This window comes from Balaenoptera ricei, chromosome 11 (genome assembly GCF_028023285.1).
Source record: "Balaenoptera ricei isolate mBalRic1 chromosome 11, mBalRic1.hap2, whole genome shotgun sequence".
Classification (NCBI taxonomy): Eukaryota; Metazoa; Chordata; class Mammalia; order Artiodactyla; family Balaenopteridae; genus Balaenoptera; species Balaenoptera ricei.
Genome location: NC_082649.1, coordinates 68,983,932 through 69,002,610, shown reverse-complemented (window position 1 = coordinate 69,002,610; position 18,679 = coordinate 68,983,932). Strand labels below are relative to the sequence as shown.

General features: G+C 57.0%; 1 protein-coding gene across 5 annotated transcripts in view; it reads left to right on the top strand.

Moving 5' to 3' along the window:
• CACNA2D2 (calcium voltage-gated channel auxiliary subunit alpha2delta 2) overlaps positions 1-18,679 on the top strand; it is a 137,961-nt gene that overhangs the window by 72,531 nt on the left and 46,751 nt on the right. The gene's annotated exons all lie outside the window — the stretch shown is intronic.

The following is an 18,679-nucleotide window of genomic DNA, read 5'->3' as shown; positions in this document are numbered from 1 at the left end:
AGCTTCCCCTTCCCCCCACTGTGTCCTCAAGTCCGTTCTCTACGTCCATGCAGTGTTTTTAACCCTGTTGGCACATTGGAGTCACCTGCAGGGCTTTTAAATTGTGATGCCCAGGCCCCACCCCAGACCAAGTATAGCAGATTCTGTAGGGGTGGGGCTGGGCTTCAGTATTTTTCAGTGCTTCACAGACGATTAAGTGTAGATTCAGAGCTCAGGATGTTTCCCCTAAAATGGCAGAAATAATTCCTTCCCACGATTACTGGCCTCTTTCTGAGTGCCTACCAAGTGTGCAGCCTAAGATGAGCCAGAACACTTCAGAACTCTGCAAATCCTCCCTACAACACAACTCTCATCCCCATTTTACATTTGAGGAAACAGCCCCAGCGAGGTTACACCACTGGCCCCAGGTCTCACAGCAAAACCAGACTATAGATCCAGGCACTTGGGCTCCAAACCCCAGAAACTGCCCCTCGACACTGCCCTCCTCTGTGCTACCTCTAGTGGCCACATGGCACTTGCTATCCACAGGGGGACAGGGCCAAAGGAAGAGAAGATGGGTCCCCTCTGGCAGGGGGTTGCTCTGGGATGACCTAGTGACCTTGGGCAAGTCCTTTTGCCCCTGCAGCATCTTCCTTGGGCAGTGGAGACAAGACACTGAGCAGCCCTCTCAGCCCACCCCCATGTTGCCCAGATGGATGGGACAGGGGGAGGTACGTCTGTGGCTCTGGTTCTGGGGGCTCCAGTGGGCAGCGTTCCCACCATCAGTGGCCTCTCTGGGGAGCAAGCATCATTTAAAGAGTAAAATTAAAAACCCTTCTGCACACAGCCACCCTGCTTTTGCCGCTAATGGCCACTTAACCCAATTAAACTGATGCATTGTTGGCAGTAGCTGGGTCCATTCAGGAACTGGGCTCTGGGCTGGGTGTTCAGAGGAGCAGGAAGAATGAGCGACGGGGAGAGCCAAGGGGCCAGGGCTGTGGGACAGAGCCCCCCACCCCACCCCCGTCAGGAGGGAGAACGTTCTGCCTAGCTCCCACTTACTCACTGCTTCCTTTCTCAGGCTTCGCCTAATGCAGGATTTCTCAGTGTTGGAACTATTGACATTTTAAGCAGGATAATTCTTTGTTGTGGGGGGCTGCCCCATGCATCGTAGGATGTTAAGCAGCATCCTTGCCCTCTACCTGCTAGATGCCAGTAGTACACCACTCTCCCAGTTATAAGAACCAAAAATGTCTCCAAATGTTGCCAGATGTCCCCTGGGGGCACAGTGCCCTTTGGTTGAGAACCACAGGTCTAATGGGACAGAGAGATGCAGCCATATTAAATAGAAGCCCCATAAGCAGGGGGACATTGGGGACCACAGAGAGGTACAGACAGAATAGAGCAGGCCCAGCAGGAGGAAGATCCCTTCAGTTCAAGGGGGTAATAGCAAGCTTGGGGCTGCCTGGAGGAGGCATCAAGGATTTGGGGGAAACGTTCGGCATTTGGGGCAGCTGGAGGCAAGTTAAAAGCTGAGTCCACAGATGCATTCGTTGATGGGGGTTGGACAAGTAGATTGGCCCTGGGAAGACATGGCCAGAGGTATCACCTGCTGCCAAGGCCTGGCCCAGAGTAGGAGCCTCATGAACATCTGTAGAACAGATGCCAGGGCTGTGGCTCCAGGCTCTGGCTGGAGGTCAGCCTCTGGGGTCTGACTCCAGACCAGGGAAGCTCTAAACAGCACACTAATGGTGGACAGACAGGCAGGGAATTCTGTAGCATTGGCTGCCTCCACCCACCCTTCTCTGGGCAATTAAAAGGTGTTTATGTGGGACTGGCGGTGGCTTCTGCCCCCTCTCCATTACGAACATTAAGAGATCTTGACCCTTCCACTTTCCTGCTCTTGAAAGGAGCTGCAGACACGTGGAGCCAATTAGGTGCACGCGTGGGCGCTGAGGGCCTGAGCAGCCTTTTCTCCCTGATTGCAGCGTTTACGGCTGATTATTCTCCCCTCACCCAAACAGCATCTCCGCATCCTGGCAAGGTGCCACTGCCACCCAGAGGAGCCAGCTGGGGCCCCCAGGGATGGGGGAGCGTTGAATTAGTGAATGGGCATCCAGTGAGTGCTGATTGTGTGGGAGCCCTTGGGCACCCCTGCCTGAGAGCGACCACTCAGGAATTGGGGTCAGAGGGAGCCCCTTGGAAGAGCTGGCCTGCCTGGGTCCACTCGCCATACACCCCAGGGTCCTGGGGCTCATCATGAGCTTTGAGTAAAGATGCTACTCCCAGTGACTGGTGGACGTGCATGTGGGACGGCCTCCCCTTCCTGCATCCCTGCCAGGTGGCTGAGAACCCAGAGACCCCTCAAAGTCCCCCAGGCTGAGCTGGCAGGACAGGGAGCTGGCCTCCCTGGAACAAAGAGGAAGACAATGCAGGAGGGGCATGGCTAGGGAGTGGCCGAGGATCCTCAGGGAAGATAAGTCATTCCCTCCTCTTTGCCCACCTGCCCAAGCTAGTGGGGGTCAAGAAGGGCTGAGCTGTGGGTTTGGGGCTGGACTTCCCTGGTCCCGGGATTGCCCCTGTGGAGCAGGCCCCTCTCTTGGCTCCTCCTCCAAGGTGCAGGGGCCTCAGGAGGGGTCAGAAGAGCTGTGGTCGTTCCTCACATCCACTAGCCGAACGAAGGGTCTAGGGGCCTGGGGTGCGATGTCCCTGAGGGCCACAGAGCCTGGTGGATCAGCCTTACACCCACCCACCCTGCTGTTCAGTTCTCCCCCGTGGCTGAAGGTCAGGGGGAAAGGCTGACTGCAGCCACATCAGGCATCTTGCTTACCCTGACCGACAGCGCCCACCACCTGTGGGATTGCGTGGCTGAGACACCTCAGGCCCAAGTCTCACCCCAAGGGGGTGTGTCTGAGCCTCTCGTGCCCGATGGCCCTGCTCATGATGCCAGTTGCATCCCCTGGGAGCAGCAGTTAGTCTCCCTGTCATTCACTTGCTCACTCAGTCATTAAGCAAACCTTCTCCTCTGCTCTCAGCCTGACCCTAGGCGTGGTGCCTTTCTCCACTCACTGTGGGGCAGAATTCCTATTTTACAGATGAGGAAACAGAGGCTCAGAGACAATGGCAGCCCAGCCACTGCCTGGCCGAGACAAGGTCACGATTCCCCCTGCTCCCCTGGCTCCTGAGCCTGTGTGCCTACCCCTCCCAGAGCTCCCAGGGATTGGGAGAAAGCAGAACCATGCTGGCTGGGGCAAAGAGGAAGAAGCCCAGGGTTGGGAAGGGAAAAGGTGAGGGTCTTCCAGGCAGAGGGCAGAGCACAAGCAAGGGCCTAAGGGCAGGACCTCGACTGGAGGACCCTGGGGAACAGCTGGTGAGGGTGGCTGGGATGGAGAGGGCTACAGATGCAGGCTGGGAATCACTGCCGTGAGTTCCCTTTTTAATACCCCTACACCCTGCCCACCACAAGAGGGGGAATCTAGGACGTGGGGGATGGGTTTGGCCAAATTGAGAAAATGAGCCCTGGGACCAAGGGTGATTCACTGGACTCCACTCCCCAGAGGCCTGCACTGAGGGAGGATCCTCTCCTGCTTCTGCCCACCTCCCTGGGAGTCCTAGCTGGCAATGGGAGGCAGATGCTAGGAAGCAGAGTAAAGGGCCTGCAGGTGCCACAGGGACAAGCCAGTCTAATTCAGGATCAGAGAAGTGAGAAATTTAATTGAGTTTTAATAGTGTCTGGCCCTTTGTTCTGAAATCCTTGTGTACAAGGACTGGGGGAGGTAGTGTGCATCTAAGGCAGAGTGAGCTAGTGGCCCTCCAGGACCTTAGACTTTGAGGAGACAGACAACAAGCTACGAGGTCAGTGTGCAGAACAGCTGACATGGGAGGGGCAAGTCTAAGAAGACAGCCTGGAGGAGGTGGCATTTGAGCTGAGCCTTGGAAGGTTGGGGTGGGGGATGCCCAGGATTTCCAAAGCTGGAGAAAGGGAAGAAGGAAGGCACTAAGCCCTGGCCTAACAGTGAGAGGGAGCAGAAGTGACTCAGGCTGAATCTGCTGAGATAAGGGTTGTGGGCTGGGAAGGGAGCCAGGAAGGTGCAGCCTGTGTGTAACTGTTTCCACTGGCGGGGAGAGAGGATGGGGAGGTGACAAAGGCACGGGCCAGGGCTCATCGCCTGAGTTCTGAGGTGGTCGCTGTATATCTGCAAGCATGGCCCCTTCGCTATACAGGCAGTCCTGGGAGCAGCTAGTCACCTCTCTCAGCCCGTTTTCTGTGGCTTAAAATACGCAGCGAGCAGTGCCTCTGCTGTGGCAGAAGAAGTGAGTCATGGGGGTGCTGGTGGGGAGAGCACAGTGCCTTGGACCCAGCCCCAGGGTGGGGGGCTCTGGGGTGCTGAGAAGGCCCTCAGGCCCCTCATGGATCCCTCAGCTGTCTTCTCTAAGCCCACACCTGAAGGCTGGACCAGCCCCCAGCACCATGGTGACCCTGGGCAGGGGCCCCTGAGGTCGACCTTGGCTCATCACGTCATGGAATACCAGTGCCTCAGGTGTCCTTTGCTTCCTTCAGCCTCTGTTTACTGAGTGCCGAGCACCTGCTGTGTACAAGTGCCATTCTAGGTTACTAGGTACAAGGACAGTGTACCTTCAGGGCGCCTCCCTTGAGGAATACAGTTTGCTCAAGGTGACAGTGATGTGACCCATGCCACAATGTGTGGAGCCGGGGTGGTGAGCCCGTGGATATTGACCAGACCTAGGGGACTTTGGGGGGAGGGGAGGGTTACTGGAGACTCAGCCAGGCAGAGGAGAGTAAGGAAGAGGGTCCAAGGCAGAAAGCACAGCAAAGTACAAAGGCCAGAGGTAGAGAGAGTGTGTGCGTGTTGGCATGTTTGGGCGTCTGCATGCATGTGCTGGCAGAGGGCCTCGCTGCTGGCCTGGCTCTGCAGAGCATGTGCACAGATGCACCGTGAGGCGGGCCTTGAGGCAGAGGTAGGAATGGGCTGTGCCCAGTGCAGGTGTCGTTCTTTGGAGTCTAGCTGAGACCTCACCTAGTGACCACAACCTGCACAGTCCTGACCTTATACTACCCCCAAAAGGACCTCTGGCCAAGAGTCCCCCTCAGAAAGGTGCAACATGGCACATAATACATGTGACCAAGCGGTGGCCAAGAATTAGGGGCCTCACCCTCTGCGGTGCTGTGGCCCCCACGCTACACTTGAGTGGCACCGAGCCCTTGGCAACTCACATTCTCTGAGCCTCGGTTTTCCTGCCTGTACAGTAGAACAACAAACATAGCCTCAGAGTTTATGCCCAGGCCTTGGTGACACCAACTGAGCAAGGGACGCTCATGGGGGCATGATGTGGGATAGGCCCCAACGGACAAGACTGACCTGTGCTCCTTCAGCTCCACCCCGTGTGTGGGCCGAGCCTCGGCTGTAGGACCTCGTGCCAGTCCTCCCCTCTCTGAACGCCTCATCAAGGGCCCGTCCCCAGCTCCTACCTCTGTGGGCCACACTGTCCAGGCTGCTCGATGCTTCCTGCCTCCTGGCACAGGCCTTGGGGCCCTCGTTTGAGAGGCTGGTCACGGTTGCCAGGCCCTTTGTTCCAGCCGTCCTGTGTTTGCCCACTCTGTGCCTCGGCAAATGGGAGTTGCAGCATGTTTGCTGTGTCAACACCAGCTGGAGCCTAGTTATCAAGATAGCCGAGGTTACGAGGCCCCATCCACCAGCTGCCCGGGTGCCTAGGCTCCAGCCCCTTCCTGGCCAGTTGGGGTGGGTAGGTGAGTGGGCAGCTCCCATGCCCTACCCATTCACCCCCAGGACTGCCAGGCCTGGGCTGGGCAGGTGTTTGGAAGCAGCAAAGGCAGTCCCAGGCAGGGAACGGTACTTAGGACGGGCCAGCACAGTCTCCCCTTGGCACAGCTCAGGAGGACTTCCTGGCAGAGTCAGCCTTCAAGCCATTGAAGGCTGTTTGGGGCTTCTCCACCCCCTATGGAGAATCCCTTTGACCTCCCCAGTCCCAGCGCCAGCCCTCTCCTCCCTGGGTTCCCAGTCATCAGATCCAGAAGTGTCAGAGGAGAGGAGGCCTGAACAGTCTGGCAGACGGACAGATGGATGGACAGGCAGTGAGACAGGGTCCAGGCAGGGGATCAGAACTCCAGGAGAGGACTCAGGGGGCCTGAGCCAGGCAAGCTGACATCCATGTGTGAACTGTGCAGGCGTGGGAAGGTGGGGGAGCCACAGTTCTGGGGAGGGCAGAGATGAGCAGCCTTTGGCTGGTGGCTGGTACTGAGGGGTGCCTGTCAGAGACAGACAGGGGAACAGAGGTCAGAGAGGGGGAGCGACTTGCCCTGAGCCTGGGGAGAACTCGGGTTCCCACCCTTCAACCAAGGCTGTCCCACCACCTGGGGGCCTGGTCAGTTGGCCACATGGCAGAGCTGAACCTTTAAACCTTACTTCTGAATGAGACCCCCACCCACTTCATCAGTAGGTTTTCCAGAAATGAGCCTTTGAGGGTGACTCACCCAGGAGACAGAGGTCTCTGAGGCATGAACCATGCAGCTGGATCAAGAGGCAGAAGAGCTGAGTGAGGTCTCAGCTGCAGCACTGATGCATCAGCTGCACGGCCTTTGCTGGTGATTTCCCTTCTCTGAGTCTCAATTTCCTTATCTATAAAATGGGGTGATAAGAGTCCACCCGGCGGGATTGCTGAGAGGATCGTCTGAGGTGAGACTTGGCCAGCTCATAAACATGGGCGTGCCATGGGGTTATCGCTGTTACAGGGAGGGGGCTTGGGCCACAGGGAAGATCCCCATCCCTTGACCTCACTTTGGGATTTCATGGAAAAACATCCCAGTTACCTGGAAGCACAGAGAAGTGGCACTGAGGCTGAGGCTGTGGGGATGGAGAAATTTGCCTCTCAGAGGGCGGGGAAGAGCATTCTGAGAAAGGGAACAGCGTGAAGGGGCCCTGGGGGTGGGGATGGAAGAACACGCAGAGTCCATTATGGCTGCTGGATTAGGTTGGGGTAGGGGAGCAGGGCTGAGACCCTCTGAGTCTCCAATGTTCACCTGCAGGACCCCCACCACAGGTGCAAGCCCCAACCCAAAGATACAAGCTTGTTGGGGAGAGGGTAGTAGTGGAGGAGCACATGAGTGTGGGCGTGTGTGTGTGTGTGTGAGATAGAGAGAGCTCCACAATCTCCCAATGATGACACGGGCCTTTCCCCACCACCCATGTGTATACCTAGGCCTCCTTTTATCAAATATTCTTCTGCTAATCTCATCTCCCTGGGTGACTGCTGTGTAATTAGCTCATTTTGCAAAATATTCCATCTGTCATATTTTCCCCTTGCTTTTTCCTTCTCCCAGTAAATGGTAGGAGTGGACAGGGACGGGGAAGATGTCTAAGCATGGGGCCACCTCATGGGTCAGCTCTGGCCCTGCCCCCTCCCTGCACACAGGGCCCCTCACATGCACCGATACATGCACAAGGCCCCCTCAACACACATCCCAGACCCAGAGCCTGGTGAGCAGATGGAGGTCAGTGGGCAGAGCCTGGGAGTGTCAGAGCCCTTCCAGTGTCAGGAGGAAAGGATGATGCAGGCCTGACCAAGCCCTGCCCTGAGGGCACCTGTGCACTCCTGCTCACACCCAGGGACTGCTGAGGCCCAAGCTGGGCTCAGACTAATGAGCTACTAAGCGGCTTTGCCCATGGTGGACATGTATATGGCAGGCAGGCTGGAGGTGAGTAGGCAGGGACGAGGCAGGATGCCACATGGCCTCTGCTCTGCACATGTGGCCATACGTGAACGGACTGAGCCCCAGGTGTGCAGCAAACACTTGGTTAATACGAACCCCAGTGATCTTTCATTATTACCTGTCTGCCCACTGTCCCCCGTTAGACAAGGTCACACAGAGGGTGGGTTACCCCAAGCCCCCACACACTCCCACTCACCCATCCCAGCCAGGATCTGGTCCAGCTGTGAGATGGGGGCTGTTGGAACAGTGGACTGTGGGCAGGGTACATGTGGAGCCCCCCCAGTTGGTCACATGTGGCCCAGGCCTTGTCCCTGATCCAGCATGACAGCTCCAGCCAGGGAGGTACCGGGGCGGGTACCAGGCCTCAGCCTCACCCCTGGGAGCAGAACATCCTCCCTCCCTGGCCCCAGAGGTGGGGCCGAGCAGAGGGAGCAGCACAGAGGGAGCCATCTCTGCTGAGCCCGCTGCCCCCACCTCCCCCACCCATTCCCAGATGGAAAACCAGAGGTTTCCGAGGCCTCATCTGCACTGAGAGCTCTCAGTGGCTCAGAACCCGCTGCAGCGGTGGACTCTGGGCAGCTGGAAGGATTGGGCTCAGAGCCCTCAGTTGATGTGGCCTACTTTCCCTTGTGCCCGACCCCCACTGTCTCCCTGCCTTCTCTTGCTTTGACTCCCTCGGGTTGTGAATTCTCTTAAACTTTTAATTAAAAACATTCTCCTTTCTCCCCCCAAGGTTTGCTTCCCTGTGATTTTCCTCTTAGAAGGAGAGATGGGGGAAGGGGGCAGAGGGCAAGCAGTGGAGGTCAGGCCTTCCTGGGTCTCCATGGGGGACCCAGGAGAACCAAGGCCTGGCCCAGAGGAGGCTACTGGCTGCCCCCTGCCCTGTGTCACCCTCCCTGGCTTCCCAGCTCTGCCAAGGGAGGCATTTCTGAGGGGTCCAACCCTGGGTGCCACAGCCAGATTTGAGGAATGGCACCAGCTCCCAAGGGCCCTTTGTGCACTCCTACCATATCCCACAGAATCACTCAAGACTACGACAGCACATGCCCAATTGCAGTAAGTAGAAGGCACCCCTGTTTTCCTGTGAGAGTGCTGTGAGCTCCGTTGGTCGCAGGTTGGGGAAGTGTCCCACAGGGTTACTCATCAGGTGAGGTGCAGCCCTGGGTTGTGTCATGGGCCTCAGGGTCACCAACTGGGTCACAGATGCTTCATATGTCAAATTCCCAGTTCAGTTCAGGGGTACAAGTTTAGGTCCTGATTCACAAGATCAGGGTCCGAGGGATGCTGAGGACACAGATCCCTGATGTCAGGGAACCAGAATAGCTTCTCTAATTATGGGGCTGGAGGCGGGCTGGCCTGTCCCCCGTGCCCCAGGCATCAGCCCATTAGCCTAGCCCTGATTCTGGAGGGAGATGCCACCATGTCCTCAGGTTCCCATTTCAGAGTTGGAGCCCTCTAAATGTCTGGAAGTTCTTCCTTGTGTCAGATCATTATCCCTCTTGCTGAACCCTTTCCTTGGCTCCACCTCTAGAGAACTTTTAGACCTCCTTGTCTGTAAGTCCTCCCTTGCCCAGGAGACACTGAATCCCCAACTCCTCATGTTCCTGTCACCTCCCAACTTGTTTGCAGGTGAGGGCCTCCATCTTAGGGCTTCCAGGCCCAGCCCAGAAAGCCTCCCATAAACTCACTGCCTCATCCAGGCACACCCCCACGTCCCATCCTGAGATGCTGCCACAGCAGGTTGTACCTCTCCCACCTCCAGAGGCCAGGCTCCCACCTAGCCCCCAAAGGCCAAGGGACTCCAGCCAGGCCCGAGCCCAGGGGAGGAGCAGGGACATCGCTAGAAGGGCCTGCGCCTCCATGGGGCCCACCCCACACCCCCTCACCTCGTTCTCCCACTCCAGCCTGCATCAGTGGCAGGGGACACCACTGGCCTTCATGGGGTCATCAGGATGCCCCAGAGAAGGGGCTGCGATGAGGGCATTGAGGGGCTCAGACACTCGCCTCCTGGGCTGCCCTCAGCACCCTCCTGACACTCCCTGCATGTGTCCTGCTTCACAGACCTGGAGGCCACGCCAACCGACCCTGGGAACACTCAGGGAGACATCCCCACAGAGGTGGGTGGGGCCACGGCAGGATTTGGGGAATTGGCTGGGAGGAGGGGTGGTCGGGCCAGATGGGGATACAACACAAGCAAAGGCAGGAAGGGGCTCTGGGCAGGGACTGGTTGGAGGTGGGGGCAGTGCAGGGCCAGGAAAGTAGAAATGGCAGTGGGAGGCCTCGAACCCCAGGCACAGGGATTTAGACCCCAGGCACTGGAAGCCCTGGCAGCCTCTTGAGTAAGACAGGGGTATTACTCATTTTACAGCATATGTTGAGCACCTGCTGTGTGCCAGTGCCTGCGTTGTGGCCTGACCCAGCCCCCAGGCAGTGCCCACTTCCCCTACAGATGCTCTGTGGCTCTGGGATGGCAGAGTAGGGGTGACCTTAGGGGAGGAGCCTGTGCATCCCCCACGGGTGGGGGAGGAGAGGGGCGGTATAGCCTCTTCCGGCTAATAGGAGCAAAAGTATGGTCCTGCCTCTCACTGCCGTCTCCTCCTGCCTCGCTTCTCCACAGGACCCATTCAATTCCAAAGCTGATACAGATAGGGATGGAGGGCTTTTCCTCCCATCGCAGCACATCTCAGTGCTCCCTGAACCTGTCATGCCAGGCTCCACTCATGCATTCATTCCCCAAGTGCACACCTGTGTCTACTGTATGCCAGGCCCTGTGCTGGCTGCTGGGAATTCACAGTGACAGGGGCAAACCTGGTCCTGCCTTCTGGGACCTTGTGGTCCAGATGGAAGGCAGAGGATAGACAAGTAATGTGAGGATGTGTAATGGGGTGGCAGAGGGGTGGCAGAGGACAATCACAGCAGGGAGGCCAGGGGCATGTGTCAGCACCCCCGCCCCCCTCCACAAATGCAAACCTGGAGCATGAGCGTGAGTGAAGGCAGTGAGAAGGAGGAGACAGCCCTTCCTCCTGGCTCAGGGTGGAGCCCCATCTCCCCACCAGGGACACAGCTTCCTGAGCATCAATGGAATCTCCCGTGCCCCTGCTGGGAGCCTGAGTGGGCAGGAGCATCCCCCAAGCTCTGCAGACACCAGCATGTGCCCAGCAGGGCCTCTGTGCAGGTGGTAAAATGAGCAGGGTGGGCACAGCAGGCAGTGCTGCATCTTCCTGGGTTGCCCAGCCCCAGGCCACCCTGAGAAACTGCTGGCGTCAGCAAAAGAGAACTCCAAGTGCCCTTTGGAGTTCACAGCAATGATGAGGGGACCCACCCAAGGCCAAATGGCAAGTGGAATATGTGTCTGCTCATGGAGGGTTGTGTCTGGCTGGAACATGCCCTGTGTGCACATCAGGGATGGTACTGGATGGATATGCACGCCCATGTGTATGGCTGGTGGGGTGATGCCGGGGCTCTCTGGGGCAGAGCCTGTGTGCATGGGGGTATAAGATACGTGTGTGGTGTGTGCTGGAAGAGTCGGAAGAGCTGGGGTAGGAAGGGAGTGGAGAGCTCTACCACCTCAAGGTTTCTACTGCACCAACATGGCCCATCTCACTTGTAGGCGCTTGTGTGGGTGTGCTTCATGCACCCACAAACGTGTGTGTGTGTATAAAACCATGTGCCCGTGTCCCATCTCCCCATCTACAACCACAGGAACTCACTCAAGGCCCAGGCCCTCACGTGAGTGCCTACAGTTGGACGTGCACACACTCGTGCAGGTAATACATGTACTAGTGTGTGTCTTGGCCCACGCTTGCCCACATGTGGTATCTATCTGTGTGTACCGGGTAGACACACACGCACATACACATTCCTGCCTAGAAAGCCCTTGTCACTCCTGGTACGCAGCCCCGTCACAGCCATCTCATTTCTCTCTCCAGTCCCCGCACCACTGCACCAACAGGCAGGCAGGCCCAGGATGAATATCTTATTTTACAGATGGGGAAATTGAGGCACGGAAGGGAAGAGGGACTTGCCCTAGACTCACCAGCTACTCCTTGGACCCAGGTCTCCCAAGATCCCGTCTAAGTCTGACACGGTCCCACTGCTTGTGCAGTGTCTCCCCCATACTCCCCTGCAGCACCCGTGGGGTCCAGGACAGAGGGTTGGGGTTTGCAGTGCACCCCCATTCTTGTCTGCTCTCCCCTCGAAAGGGGCTCCCTGAGGCCCACGGTGAGGAATGCCAAATCAGCAGGTGTATCCAGGGTCTCCCCACAATGGAGCCTCTGAGCTCACGGTCGTAACATCTTGAGGAGAAGAAACTTTTTCCCTCTGGGCCTCACGCACAGAGGTGGCCGGCCTACAGGAGAAATAAAGGTCTCAGCCAGGCCTCTATCACCAGCCACAACACTTTGTCCCCCACCGCCTTCCCGGGACTCTCTCCTCTCCTATCTGTCCCTCTGGCCCTGCCTCCTGTCTTCTTACCCCTCCCCACTCCCCTCTACCCTCCAGGGGTATTTCTGGGTTTGTTTCAGCAGCTCCTGTCAAGCTGCTCAATCTGAGAAGCTCTCAGAGGTAAGCCGTTGCCCTCAGCCCCCACAGACCCAGTTCTGGCCCCAGGGGGCACACAGGAGGAATCAGACCCCACTGTGACCTCAAGAGAACCTGGCCCAGGATGGCCAGCCTTGTAAACCAGACTGGCGCCTGCCCTACGGTAACCATGGCTGTGAGAGGCTAAGCAGGAAGAGGCCCAGCACAGAGTGCAACTGAGCCGGGCATTAAGAGGCAGGAAACAATTGTCCAGGTAGAGGAGGAGGAGAACGGCATTCCAGGCAGAGGGAGCATCAGGTGCAAAAGCATGGAGGTGAGAGAGTGTCATGATAACCAGGCATTATCGAGCCCCTGTCTCATGCCTATGAGTGACTGTGCAGCTAGACATTCATTCATTCTTTTGTTTATTCACCAAATAATTACCAAGAGCTGGGTACTAGGGCCACTGGGATGGAAAAAAACAGCATTGTCCCTGCCTCAGAGAAAGAACAGTCTGCTGGGAAATTATAGGACAGAGCAGTGAAGTCCTTGATGAGGGCACGCAGGCACTGATGGGGATACAAAGGCATCGGAGGAGTATGATGGAAGACATATGGGCATTGTGGGACCCCCAAGGAGGGGTCTGGCCAGAACTGGGGCTTATTTGTCAGCCTTTGTTTTTTTTCTTCATTTATCAGTACTTGGTACCAGGTCCTCAGAGGCCCTCATAGCTGGAAAGGCCCTTGGCAGTCCAAGTCTATATCCTTCATGGTGTAAACAGTGAATCGGAGGCCCTAGGCCCGGAACTCAAGTCTCCATGGCTCCTTTTCAAGAGTGTAGTTGTATTGGATAAAGCAAAGATTGTCCATAGCCAGAACCAACCCTGGACTCACACAGGACTCAGTGCTCCCTGTGCAACAGCTCCTGCAGCCCAGAGGTGGAATTGCAGGCCCAGGAGGCTGCTTTGGGCTAAGTGCCCTCAGAGTGGGGTCTGTGTCCTTCTCCGGCTGGCAGGGGCAACTGGGGACCTTGGGCATTTCATTGAGCCTCAGTTCCCACCACAGAATGGCAGCGTAGCTCCTGGCTTGCCTACCACACTGGGTGGTTGTGAAGATGGGGAGTGCTGGCTCCCATGACCGAATCTCTCCGGGGGACTTTCTGCCTGGGCGGGGGCGGGGGGGAGCAGTAGGGGGGGTGACATGGGGCTGACCCCCGGCACAGCAGCAGGGCTGATGGCTGGCTTCCCTTCCTCCTCAGGGCTCCCAAGCCATCCGTCACTTATAAATTCTCTTCATTTCTAAATAAAATGATTTGTTAATTTGAGTGAGTGATCGCCACTCGTCCGAGCCTTTTTGCAGGCTCGGAACAGCTTGTGGGCTCCTGGAGCCCCATGCCGCCAGCCTGGCGCAAAGTTGGAGGGGTTGTTTTCGATTTAAATGTGAATTGAATGAGGAGAAAAATGTTTCTCTTGGCAATTCCATAGGAGCTCGCTCTTCTGACAGATGTTGGAGTTTATTATCCCATCGGGCCAGCGTTTTGTCGAGCAGAATTGCTAATTATTTCAGAGGCCCGGCCACAGCCGAGGAGGGGAGGGAGGTGGCAGGTGCGGCTTTGGGTGGCATCTGTCAACAGACAGGCACTGGGATGCTAGGCCCAGCCCGCCATCTCCCCACTCCCCTCCCGGGACTTGCAGACATATGTGGGCAGGGGCTGCCCTGCCCCTTGGTTTCTGCTTCGTGGAGTACCTGGAGGAGGCAGCAGGGTCTGTTCTTGCCAGCACTGCTTTGGCCTCACAGTAAGGACTTTGTAAGGTCACTTTGGGAGCCCTGGATTGCTTGTGGGTCATGGGTGGTGAGCGGGAAAAGGCTCCGGAGAGGCCGGTGCTCTTCTCACTGCGTGAAGCCGAAGTTGTTGATTGTAAGGACCGCACCTGGGCAGGGGCCCTGATTGCGCAGGCGTGTGGCTGGCTATGTTCACAACCGTGGGCTCTGTGTGGTCACGTAGGGGCTTGGCATGACCGTGTGCTGTGCTTGCGGGTCACTAGCCGCCTGGCGTGACTGCATGTATCTATGAATGAGACATCTGTGGCTGAGCTGCTCAGGCCTTCGAGGTACAGCTCAAATTCATTCTGTCCCTGGTCCCTGCACTGCAAGGCGAGGGAGGCCTTGGAAGACAGGTGGCCAAGGGGACTGGACCTCAGGAGGGGTGGGCTAAGGCTGGCCAGGGTGCTGCTCAGCCACTGTCGGGGTGCCCCAGGTTTCACGGGGTCCATGGTGAATGGACTCTGGGGGTGGGTTTCCTGGTCTCTGGAGATGTGGCCCTGGCAACCAGGCCCCTGGCCTCCCAGTCCATCCAGCCCAGGGGTATTAACCTCACACCTGGGCCAACTTAGAGCAGGGGAGCAGGGCCAGGTCCCCTGACACCCAGCAGGGGACCCAAGATTCCTGCTGGACTGGGTCTGAAGGCCTCCTGACTCCACACAGCCCGTGTCTGCCTCCAGTTCACCTCTGACGCTGGGAGGGGACAATTCCTCCTGCAGTATCCCCTGAGAAGCACGCCCAGTGAGAAAGCCCCCACCTCTGCCCCCTTCCTTACCCCTTCCTGAGCCCAAGACAAGAGTCTGGGTGCCCTGACTGCCCCCAGTCCTAGCCAGCTCAGGATCCAGCACTTTATTCTCCCCATCCTTGCGTGTCCGACACCCTCCCCCTCTCTGCCTCCACCCCTGTTCTCCACCCACCCCCAGTTCCAGGCTAACTGAAGCTCAGCTCCCTAGGTTAACATGAAGGCAGCAGCAGCAGCTGGGCAGGATTTTATAACCCTGATTAACACTGGATTCCCTGGGGTCCCAGCTCTAGAATTGTGATGCAGGCCAAGACCAGCAGAGCAGAAGGCAGGGAGGGTCCACCCTGGTGCTGGGTCAGGGGAGATGGTCACTGCAGCTGGGCCCCAGAAGATAGCAGGGAGGCCTGTGGCCTCAGTCTCTCCCCACCTTAAGTCCTGGACCCTGGCAGCCACCCTAATGGGGGGGTGGGGAGAGGGTGCCCAGCCACCCCCAGGCTGAGATCCTGCCACGCATCTCTGATTGACCATGTGTCCCTGGGAGCCAGGCCCTCTCTCTCCTCTGGATAAAACTCCACTGTGACATCCTTCCATTAAATAGGGCATGTTCAGAAGAGAAAATTGCTACTATTTTCCCCTTTTACTTCACTGTCATCAAAAATTGATCCCATACTGCATCCTTATTTCAAAGAATGAGCTAAAAAAATAAAATAAAAATTCCCACTCCTCAGAGTGGCAGCTGCATGAAACTTCCCATTCCTCCCACCTCGCCCCACCCCCCAAAAAAAGAAAGGAAGAAAAGAAAAATGTGGCCATGGAAGGACCATGCAACTGCCAGCCCTTCTGGAGCTGTTGAATGTGGCCTGGCTGTGGCTTTGGGAGAGAGGAGGGGCAGGGCCCAGTCTGCGGGCAGAAGGGGATTTCCATCTGGTGAAATGTGATAGAAAAGGGGTAATTGGGGGAGGTTAATTTGGATCTAAATGGAGCAATTCGTTATCTCAGTAAGAAGCATCTCGTTTGCCAGGGAGACGGCTGTGCCTGCCAGCCAGATGCCGGCCTGCCCGTTGGCAAGGCAGTGGCTCAGAGCAGGGCCCTGCCGCCCCCCCTCAGGCGGTCTAGCCTCACAGAGCCACTCACTCTCCTTGGCTTGTGGGGTGGGGGAGGTGAAGACAGGGGTGCAGGAAGGGGGAAACAAACTGGGAGAGTGTGATGCCCACAGAGCCCTGAGGCCTCCTGACCCCTGGACGGTTTTCCTTCCCACAGGTCTAGCTGCTTCCTGGAAGAGTAGAGAATGGGTGGGGTGAGGAGCACAGTTTAATTTAGTTTATTTCCCACTTCATTCGGCAAAGTATTGAGCAGCTCTTCACCAAAGCACAAGGTTTTTAAAACATAGAATATGAATAATAAGGATGAGACAAAAGAGCCAAGATAAACAACCTCAGGACCAGGTGCTTGGTCTAGTTGAGCCTCCTGATAGCCAAAGGAAAAAGGGAGACCCAGTGCTTTGTGTTCTAACCACAAGAGATGAGACACTTAGATCAACTCCCCACAGAAACCAAGTCTTGCTTCCCGTGGATTGGTGTTTGGGGGAGACTTCCACGATGTGCCCCTCAGCTCCTCCCACCTTTACTAGGAGCAGGGTCTGGGAGCTGGCACCTGGGCTCCAGTCCTGAGCATGTCCCTCCTCCCCAGGCCTCAGATCCCCATCTGTTCCTTGCCAGGGATTACAGGCAGGAGCTGCTGACAGAGCTGGGATCCCTGGTCGCGCAGGTGTGGCCCACACAGGCTACATTGCTTTAGGCCTGGGCTCAGCATCTGAATAGACCTAGGTGTGTGTCCTGGTCCCACCTCGTGCCAGTTCTGTGGCCATGGAGTACTCGACCACATTGTTCTGAGCCTCCTTCTTCTGGAAAATGGACCAGTAGCACCAGCCTCACCCCTCATGGTTGTGTTGGTCACAAGTGGACTGTAGGCCCCCATAAGTGATAACTGTGGTCACAAGAGCACCTGGTGGGCAGTTGGTGTGGGACTGGTGCACAGGATTTCCTTGCTCCAAGTATGTGTCTAGCCTAGTATTGGCTGTACCTTGAGTGCGGGGTGGGGGCAGGGTGAGCATGGAGACAAGTGGAAGCCCCTCCCTCCACTGTGAACTCTGTGAGAATGAGGTCGAGTCTCATTCAGCCTGTGTCTCTGGCGCAGGCACAGGCCATGAACATGGTTGCTGAAAGAAGAAAGAGGAGGGGCCCTGGGCATCTCCTTTTTGTTTATTGCATACTGTGGCGTTAGTTGGGGTAAGATAACACAAAACAAAGTGATCACAGGTTAGGTGAGGGATGGGAGGAAGGTAAACTAATGGACAAATTGAGGGCACATTTGAGGAGCAGATCACTAGGTGTGAATGAGGCAGGTGGCAAAATGAACCAGAGGGCCTGTTTGGCCAGGCGTGCATGGCAGGCAGTAGGGCCTGTGGGTCCAGGAGCCACGGGCCCAGTGAGCTACCTCACACCCAGCCACAGCAGGAAGCAGCCCTGCCCCACCTGTGTCTTAGGAGGTGAGCTCAGGACATGAAGGCGAGGACCCACCTACCATGTGCAAATGGGCCTGAACACGTTTGCATGCATGCATGCATACACATACGTGTTCCCATGCTCATGTGCACATGTATTCACATCCATGGGATTTTTTTATTTTTTATGTCTGCACTTGTGTTCACATGCTCTCATGCAGGTACTCGTGTGTGTACATTCAAGTGCAAATGCACACAGTCCTCCTTCTCTAATTCCAAGCCCTCCACCCCCAGGATTGCAAAGCTGTTGACCACAAAGTCGAATGGAAGAGGCCTCTTCTCCCACCAGCTACTGAAGCCTCTTCTCCCCTACAGGCCTCCTGCTTGGCAGACCTGCCTCAGCAGAGGCCCAAGAGTCCTCAGTCACAGGAGTCCCACTTGCCCCCCCTTTCCTGTAGAAGAGTACTAGGAGGCTCTGGGGTGGGGGCAGGGCAGGGGAATGACATCAGGCTCCAAAATGCTGGGGAGGGAAAGCCCCCATGGCCAGGACCCGAGAGTGGGCCAGCAGGAGTCTGGGAATCAGATGGCCTGGAGGCCTTGAATACCTTGGTGAGGCTGGGCTGGCACTAGGGCACAAAGACCTCCAGCCCCAGAGAGTGCCTGGCTCTGCGTTCAGGGAAGGGAAACAGACCCGAGGGTGGTGAGCAAGTTCTACACTTAGCCTTACTGCTCACCCCCACCCTAGGGGAGTCCCACCTCTTGCTGAGCTTTGATCCCACCTGTGAAGTGGGATGAGGATGGCTCGTGGAGGTTCTGCCCTGATGGGCATGAAAGGATGGCCCTGGGGCCAATCCAGTCAGCCCAGGACTCAGAGTCTGCTCCTCTGGGGGATGGACTGGCCCTGGCCTTCTCCCTCTCCAGGCCCTTAGCTCAGGCAACAGCCTCAGATCTAGGCAGAGCCAAGCACAGCTGCCCCCAGAGGATCACTAAGCTCAACAATGATGAACATAAACCCATAGCAGCACTCCTGCCCTGATGCCGTGAGGGTCACAGGCTGTGCTCGGCAGCCATGCCGGAGGCTGAGCACAGGTGGAAGAGGGCTGCTGGGGGCCAGAGCTCACTGAGTGACCTCAAGGACACACAACTCCCCACCTTCTTCAGGTACCTCTCCTATCTTCTCCAGCCTCAGCCTGTGCCCTGGGAAAGGGGCAAGAACTCCAAGGCCACCCAGTATGACAAGTGCAAGGTCATGCCGTGAAGCTGAGGATGAGCTCAGGCCCACCCAGGTGTCCTCCTGCCCCCTGGATCTCTCACCCAGCCCCACAGTGTTCCCCCATCCCATGCTCTGTGATCCACAGCCAGCCAAA